The 9,307-nt window shown below is 47.8% G+C and overlaps 1 pseudogene; it reads left to right on the top strand.

Moving 5' to 3' along the window:
• Positions 1–279: 279 nt before the first annotated feature.
• Positions 280–439, top strand: LOC112114872 (annotated as a pseudogene).
• The last annotated feature ends 8,868 nt before the right edge of the window (positions 440–9,307 follow it).

Raw genomic sequence — 9,307 nt, 5'->3', positions numbered from 1 at the left:
CTGTGGCAGAGCTAGGCATTGAATTCAGGTCTCCTGGGTCCCAGTCATATTCCACAGGACCTGCCTTCCTCCCCTATCCTGATCCTGGCCAGGAGCAAGCAGAGAAAGAGAAGAAGGAGAATACAGTTTCATCAGCTTCTGTCCCAAAATATATAGTCTGATGCTTCTCACTGGCCAGATTCTATCATTCAAATAAAACGGTGTTCTTAAAAGACACATAGTGATATCTGTATACCTTAGAATAATAACTATAAAGATAATGATTTTTCACCAACTTCTTGGACTGCGCAGTGGCAGTATTGTAGCCAATGAGGTTAATCCGAGGCGCGATTATTGCTAGTTGAAAACTTTTCCTTTCCCAGGGTGCAGTAAAATAGAAAAATCAAAATCTCAATACAAGTATCTTTCCAGGCTGCCATTTTTTGAAAAAATGAGCTTTAATGGAAAACCAGTTTTAAGGAAGATAGAAAGGAACCATCTAGTAGCAAGTGGATGATTAGTCAAACTATGCCCATATATTAATATATGTTGCCACTCACACGGCTATGATCTTGAATTAAAACTGCAGGACTCTGAATTCAGACCAATACTGCTGGGGAAACAAAGGGTTAAATTTCCAAGCTGTAGAAGCAGATTGTGTTTTCCTTCTATGATTTGGGCTGACAAGACATCAGTATTCTATTCATCTGTTGGGAATTAGGCTGTTAATCCAATCAATGACTCTCGAGTGAGCTGCAGCCTGCCTCCCCCACTGGGGAACAATCGGATCAGACGGTAGATTGTTTAAGAGCACAACGCTGTCCCAGTGTCAGGTGGAATTCTCCAGCATTCCCTGGTGAATTGGGGATGGGGAAAGCTGTCTCAGCCCATTTATCCTGCTCCTTAAATAACCAGGTATTTGCCTCATCCATACTAAAGCGATAAGCAATAGGCGAATGCAATAGGGAGCCACTAACTTTATGCTGGGTGAGGGGAAGGAATTTCCCTGAGAAGTGATATCTGAGTCTTTCTGTTCATTAATGTATTTCTTCAAAGGCAAGAGAGACGCTTGTTTACTTTGCTCAGTGTAATTTGGATATTATTCCTCAGTAATTGTCCTTATGCAGTTCTGCACAGGCTTGGCATCTTCTGCAGCCTTGTGAGACTGTTGGTGAGCTATTTGACACTGGTGCTTTTCCAAATACAGCTAGAATTCTTTTTTTTCTCTGAATGGTTAAGGACACAAGGCCTCCCAGGTTGCTTTTATATCACACCAACATGCTTTGCCTGCGGACCATTGAAATGGGATGAGCTGTGATACATGGTTCCATAGGTAACACAAAGCAGAAAATGCTCATGAAAGCAATTTCCCAGTTAAACCAAAAAGCAGCTTTACAGGGTCATCGTATTCTGCCCCTTTCCTAAATGCCTAAATGCATTCTGGATAATCAGTGCAAATGAGTTAGAAAATACAAGCATTATAAATGGAAGATATGATAATATAGTACCTTTAAACCATGCCCAGAAGGCTTCAGAGATGCTTCACAAACTACTGTATAAATTCAGAAAATCACTTCATCCACCAAATAAATGCAGCCACCTCTGAGGTGGAACATAGTCACGGTTCAGCCATGCAGAGAAACACCGCACAACAACTTGTGTTGAGTAGTAATGATGAATACTATCCAGTTGAAATGGTACATGGGAATTCAGGTATCATGATAAGTACTTTATCAGCTAGACAGAAAATCTGGGGGTTGGGTTGGGATAACCCTGAGGCTTCAGCATCTCAGGCCAGTGAAGCTTGGATGCATCAACACCATGGGGCTTCAAGAGGAGGCAAGTGGAGGATACTGGGCATTGCATTCTCTCAGAACTGTCAAAGCTGCTCTGAAAACTAGATGCACAAAAACCCCACCTAGGTAGGCAGCAATATGTGGCTAAGAGAACAATATAAGAACAGTGGTCCCCAGAATGAAGGAACTCCAGCTCTCAGGCTGGCGGTTAAAGGGTTTCAATATTTCTTTCTCTCACATTACAGTTTTAAAACAAACAAAAGGTAATCCAGTTTTCTTTTCAGTAGTGAGCTCTGCTGTAAGGGTCCATACCATTACAAATATACTAGTTGCTTCTCTATGCGGGTCTCAGTTACCTGTGCAGTTCCTACTTGGTCTGTCCAGATACCAGGTAGCTGAAAGATTTAATTGCTAACCAATCTTATGGCATATGTCAGGGGTGGCCAAACTGCGGCTCACGAGCCACATGCGGCTCTTTTACGGTTACAGTGTGGCTTGTGGAGCCCCCGCGCTCTCTCTCTCTCTCTCTCCTCTTCCCCCCCCCCACCAGACCAGGGGCGGGGAGCTCAGGGCTTTTGCCCTGCGTAGGGTGGTGGGGCTAGTGGCTTCTGCCACAAACAATTGGTGCCTGCTGAAAGTGGGAGGCACAATTTAAAGGTTCAGGCCACATCAACAGCTTGAGTCACACACATCCCAGGCCCCTCCCTGCAGCTCCTAGGTGTTAGCTCCAGGTGGAGAGGCAGTGGCAAACAGCTGGGAGCTGCAGCTCTGCAGGGGAGAGGCAGCAGCAAAAGCAGCCGTTCTCCCTGTAGCTCCCAGCTGTTTACCGCTGCCTCTCCCCACCACAGCAGCTCCCAACTTGCCCGCTCTGGCAGCTGCCATGCAAGGAGGGGGCCCGGTGGTACCATGTGACTGAGCGGGGCCAGCAAACCCTGGCAAAAATCTGGGGAGCCCATGACCCCACATGCCCCCCCTGCACGTTACCTCTCTGCCCAGCAGGGAGGGACGTCTCAGGGCTTCAGCCCTCTGGGATGCATCTGCTGGGGCTCAGGGCTTTAGCAGGAGCAGGGCTAAAGCCCCAGCAGGTGCCCCTATGTGGCTGAGGCCCTGAGACCCCCCTCGCCACAGGGCTGAAGCCCTGAGCGCCAGCAGGCGCACCCCAACTCTCCAACTTCTTAAGATGGTCATATGCGGCTGCCAGTAAGTTTGGTCACCCCATCATATGTGATCCTGCCCTAGTTAATCTGGTTTATCTTTAACCTACACCCAAAAAAACTGGTTGAGAATTCAGGGTTTTGACTCTGCCTCTGTCAGCTTTGTGTCCAGGCCTTTCTTACCCCCACTGGTGCCTCTACTATTACACTTCTGCTCAGTGTGAGAGCCTCATAAAATACCCCAGCTATCATCATGCAGATCCCAGAGGACAGCAGCCATGCAGTCTCCCAACAACATACTTCAATGCAATTTAGTAATAATCATTAACATTTATACAGTGATCACAAATATTGACTTAATCAGGGTAATACAGAGCACTCAGTCTAAAGCAGCAGGTAAAACTGAGTAGTCACAATTGTATTTTGCTTCAGTTATATCAGCTGTGTTTCATTTATTTTTGAAGTTCTGCTTCATTGTCCTAGAGTCAGCAATATTTGGGATTACAGGCACCCTTAAGTGAAGAATACCATGCTGCATAAAGTCAAGAGTCTTGCACCAAAGCAGTGTGGTGTGAAAGGTGCTGGATTGACTACTCTTGAGACTGAGAAATTCCCCAGTCATCCACAAAACAGAGATAGTCCAGGCAACTTCTCCTGCTCTACCCCAACCAGGGGACCATCTCCAGGTGCGAGAGGATCGTTCCATTGGTCTCCAAGGCCCTTAGCCTTTCCACTGAGTAACATGGTAGTTTTGTGGTATGGGCATGTGTCCACTCGTTAAGAAATTTTTTTGTAAGCATACGTTAAAAAATAAAGGGGGAAAGTCTTCTGCTTTGTATAGTGTGTAACGTACACATGTATTCCATTTAAGAGGAATATAAAAATCATGGTACCAAACATTCAACCTCAGCCTCCATTTTTACATGCCCACATTTGCATCCATAGTCACTCAGCTACCAGATTTGACTGGACAAATGTGGGTTTTGCTTGTACTAACAGAATGCATGTCCACTTTTGCAAGCACAGTGTGCAAAAAGGAGCACAAAAATAAAGACTGTGTTAAGACTAGCTGAAAATGTAGCCCATGGAGTTCACATTGATTGCATTAATCTGTGTTTTTTTTATTTTGCTTGTTGGTGTATGTTTGCATGTCAATTCTGATATGTTTTGTAGCCTCATCCATTTAGGAGATAAGAATTTCATGGGACGAAAATAAAATATAAGATGAAAGTAAATTGTTGGGATGCTTAAGCCTAACGTGGAAATAAGTAACAAGTAAAACATTTTTTAAAGGTAGGGAAAATATTTTCCTTGCTATTTTTCACTTTCCTGGCTCGAGTAGTTCTGTGCCAGATGTTCGCAAAGATCTATACTTGTGGTGCACAAGTGCCATTTCTCATTTAGATTCCTTCTTATTCTAGCTCATTTTATACACTAACCTTCTAAAGATGTAGTGTAAATATTTATCTTTTCACCAGCCAATCCCCAGAGCTCTTGAAACGCTCTTATCTTGTGCAATCCCTGCCAACATTTGAAATCTATAAATGGATGCACCTTTTGAGTCCATAGAAATGAATGGAAAAAGGGAAGCTCTGTCGGTGGAGACAGAGTTGAGAAAATGATACTGTAACATAAAACTTAAAAAGAGCTTGTCCCGCTTAAATGGGAAGAGCTGGCAAGTATGTCTCATGCGGTGTGTGTAACCCTCAGAAGTGGGCAGTGCCCATTGGTTAGAAAGGGAGCAAGAGGAGTGGAACATTTGCATTCTGTGTGAGTGCTTGTGAGCCTATATACAGACAGTATATATCCATGCACATGAATAATGCAACAATTAAAGGTGTGCCCAAGTCAAAACCCCACATCTGAACTCATGCCCTCTTTCCTCTTCCTCCAAACTCTGGGTTCATGGAGATGTTTTGCAGCTCATACTCATCTCTAACTGCAGTATGAACATAGGAGTTGAAATTCAAAGGGAGAATCTGTACAGAACCTTTCATTCCCATACATCCAGGAGGACTATTTACTAATTCTGATCAGATCAAACAAATTGAATCTATAGAGAGACTGGTTTTGGGGTATGGCTACACTTGCGAGTTAGAGCACATTAAAGCAGCCCCGTGCGCTCTAACTCACGACACGTCCACACTGGCAAGGCATGTAGAGCGCTCTGACTCCGCGGCTCGAGCGCTCCTGGTACTCCACCTCCACGAAAGGCATAACGCTTGGTGCGCCCTGGCTGGAGCGCCGCAGCGCCAGTGTGGATGCCCTGGTCTGTTAATGCACTCTGATCGGCCTCCAGAAGTGTCCCACAATGCCTCTTCTAGCCACTCTGGTCATCACTTTGAACTCTACTGCCCTGCCCTCAGGTGACCAACTGTCAGACTCGCCCTTTAAATTCTCTGGGAATTTTGAAAATCCCCTTCCTGTTTGCTCAGCAAGGCATGGAGTGCTCTCAGTGCATCTTTCCAGGTGACCATGTCTCCAAGCGCCAGGTGATCCCCAGTATGGAGCAATGGCTGGACCTCATCAGTGTTTGGGGGGAGGAAGCTGTCCTGTCCCACCTGCTCTCCAACCGTAGGAATTACGATACTTTCGGGCAGATATCAAGGGACATGATGGAAAGGGGCCATGACCGGGACACACTGCACTGCAGTGCAGGGTTAAAGTGAAGGAGCTGCGGAATGCCTACCACAAAGCCTGCCAGGCAAACCACTGCTCCGGTGCTGCCCCCGCGACCTGCCGTTTCTACAAAGAGCTGGACGCAATACTGGGGGCAACCCCACCTCCACTCCGAGGACTACCATGGACACTTCAGAGCCCAGTTCAACAAGGCAGAAGGAGGAGGAGGAAGGCAGGAGTGAGGGTGCTGAAGAGGAGGAAGACACCCCAGCATCCTTAGATGCATGCAGCCAAGAGCTGTTCTCAAGCCAGGAGGAAGGTAGCCAGTCGCAGCAGCCGGTGCTTGGGGAAGGACAAAGACCAGAGGACGTGCCTGGTAAGTGATCTCTTCAAAGGTCTCATCCAGAAGCTGTGTAATGCGCTTGCACAGGTTCCTTGGGAGCACTACTGTGCTCCTTGTCCCAGTAAGGCTAACATGTCCGCACCACTATGCCATGATGGGCGGGGGGACCATTGCTGCACACTGGCAAGCTGCATATGGGCCAGGGCGGAAGCCGCATTGTAGTGGAAGACCCTCCCTTGCTTCCCAGGTCACCCTCAGCAGCAAGATATCTTCCAGGACAAACTCCTGTGGAAAATATGGGGACAGTGTTCAGTATAGGGGCCCCCTGCAGCTGTTGGCTCTCCCCAAGGCACAGAATCCCAGAGGACAGTACAGCAGTGAAACAGTCAGTCCCCCTCAACCCTGTGCTTACTCACCATTTTGGGGCTCCTGTGTGTTGTGTGCTCGCTTTGGGATGGGCAAATTCTGCTATTGTGTAGACTGTGCTTGTCTTTAAGTACGGGTGAATCATTGCTCTGTCTGGTGTGAACAATGCTGCCTCTGTTAAGTGTTGCATTTTGCCTTTACAGATGCAACCTTGAGATCTCAGCCATCCGTGTTATCACCGGCTGATAGACTCCAAAGAATTAGGAAGAGGCCACGTAGAAGCAAAGAAGACGTGCTGCATGAAGTAATGCAGCAGTCCCTTCATGAAAATCAAAAAGCGCAGGAGTGGAGGGAGAGTGAAAGGAGGTTCAGGTTCCGCCAGCAGAATGCGGAACACTGGCACCAAAGCGCGGAGCGCCGGCACCAAAGCACGGAGCGTCTGATAAGCATGATGGAGCGCCAAGCAGATTTGATCCAGGCGCTCGTATCCATGCAGGCGGAGCACTACCGCGCCTGCCCCCCACCCCCCCGCAGCCCTTGTCCCAAAACTCTTTCCCTTGTGTCCCCATGTCACCTCCAACCCACTTTCCCCAACATCCGGGTTCTTATCGCCACCAGCTGCCTCCAACACCTGTAGCTTCACCACCCAGCCCTGCAAACTACGACCCTTACCCACTGCACTCAACTCCCATCACCATGCATTTTAACCAGCCTGAAGTGCAGCACTCATTACACAGCATTCCAGACAGGAAGGCTGAGTATGAGAACAGGACATATGCAAATCTGTGATTAAACCGTTCCCCACCCCACTCCCTTGCCCTTTCTGTTTCCCAAGCAGTTGTGTTTCTTTTCAATAAATGAATTTTATTTTAAATAAATGGCTTTTTTGACTTTGAAAACATTCTTTATTATTGCATTAAGTAAAAGATACCTTAGCCCAGGAAAGCAACAGGCACTGCAAGTCAGTGTAGCAAGCACAGATTCCTACTCACATTGGAACCACTGCACTTCACTCCCGTGCAGGGCACCAAACATTACCGGTAGTTTTCAGCCTCAAATTGCTACCTCAAGACTGGGCCCCTCTAATAGCCCTGCTCTCTGACTGTTCACATTCAGCCTCCAGGTATTGAACCTCCAAGTTCCATGCCTGAGTGAATCTTTCACCCTTCCCTTCACAAATGTTATGGGGGGTACAGCATGCGGATATAACCACAGGGATGTTGTCATCAGCCAGATCCAGCTTCCCATACAGAGAGCGCCAGTGGCCCTTTAAACGGCCAAAAGCACATCCACAAGCATTCTGCACCAACTCAACCTGTTGTTGAACTGCTCCTTGCTGCTGTCAAGGCTTCCTGTGTAGGGTTTCACTTACCCTTTAATTAAAGGGTAAGTGGGGTCTCCAAGGATCACAATGGGCATTTCGACTTCCCCTACGGTGATCTTCTGGTCTGGAAAAAAAGTCCCTGCTTGCAGCTTCCTGAACAGGCCAGTGTTCTGAAAGTTGCATGCTTCATGCACCTTTCTGGGCCAGCCTGCGTTAATGTCAATGCCAGCCCACGGTGATCCACAAGCGCCTGGAGAACCATAGAGAAAAATACCCTTTCGGATTAACGTACTCGGAGGCGAGGTGGGCTGGTGCCAGAATTGGAATATGCATTCCATCTATCGCCCCTCCGCAGTTAGGGAAGCCCATTTGTGCAAAGCTAGCCACAATGTCATGCACATTACCCAGAGTCACGGTTCTTCTGAGCAGGATGCGATTAATGGCCCTGCAAACTTGTATCAACACGATTCCAATGGTCAACTTTCCCACTCCAAACTGGTTAGCGACTGATCGGTAGCTGTCTGGAGTTGCCAGCTTCCAGATTGCAATAGCCACCCGCTTCTCCACCGGCAGGGCAGCTCTCAATCTCGTGTCCTTGCGCCTCAGGGTGGGGGCGAGCTCATCACACAGTCCCATGAAAGCGGCTTTTCTCATCCAAAAGTTCTGCAGCCACTGCTCGTCATCCCAGACTTGCATGACGATGTGATCCCACCACTCAGTGCTTGTTTCCCGAACCCAAAAGCGCTGTTCCATGGTGGTGAGCATGTCCATGAATGCCACAAGCAATCTCGTGTCATACGCATTACACGAGTCGATATCGTTGTCGGACTCGTCACTGTCAGTTTGTAGTTTAAGGAGTAATTTGACTGCCAAACATGACGTGCTGGTGAGACCCATCAGCATATTCCTCAGCACTTCGGGATCCATTCCTGCAGACGGAAAGGGAAGACAGAGCGCGCAGTACAAAAAACATTGAAAGACGGAGCCAAATGTGGATGGAAGCACAGGGATCGCTGGGATGCGAAGCGATGCATCACGGGGCATTGGGACAGGACCTAGAATGCCCCGCACCCCATGCCCCCTTCCCACAAGCCACAGCGCCAGAATGGGAAGAGGTGCTCTGTGGGATAGCTGCCCATAATGCACTGCTCCCAATGCTGCTGCAAGTGCCGCAAATGTGGCCATGCCAGTGCGCTTGTAGCTGACAGTGTGGACACACTGCAGTGCTTTCCCTACTGCGCTGTCCGAGGGCTGGTTTAGCTCCCAGCGCTCTACATCTACAAGTTTAGCCATCCCCTGAGACTGTGTTTGCCTCAGGGCAGTGACTGTGCCTCCTCCTTCATATGGAATGCACCCGCTGTGTTTTAGAGCTTGCCACAGTATAGCTGAAAAATAATAATACTGTAGGTCTCTGAAGAAAGATCATGCTTATGTAACTCCATACAAAAACAGGTACTATGAGACTGTTAGGGTTGAGCATTGAAAAGTCAGTAAATGCTCATGTGAAGGTTCCACATCCTTCTCGCTTTGTGAGATCAGCAAGGTCAGCTGCTGTGTTTTATAAAGTGTCCAGCAGTCCCCATGAGTCCGTATGCACCTTCAGAGCTTTGCAGGGGCTGAGCCACAAGCTACTATGGTGCCCTGAATCAGCCAATGTGCACCTTCAGTAACTTGTATATGTGTTTTTACTGGGGCTTCAATTAATCACAGTTAATATGAGCGATTA

Source organism: Terrapene carolina, unplaced genomic scaffold (genome assembly GCF_002925995.2).
Source record: "Terrapene carolina triunguis isolate 2854851 unplaced genomic scaffold, T_m_triunguis-2.0 Scaffold212, whole genome shotgun sequence".
Classification (NCBI taxonomy): Eukaryota; Metazoa; Chordata; order Testudines; family Emydidae; genus Terrapene; species Terrapene triunguis.
The sequence above is the reverse complement of the archived record's forward strand: the minus strand, read 5'-3'. Positions and strand labels throughout refer to the sequence as shown.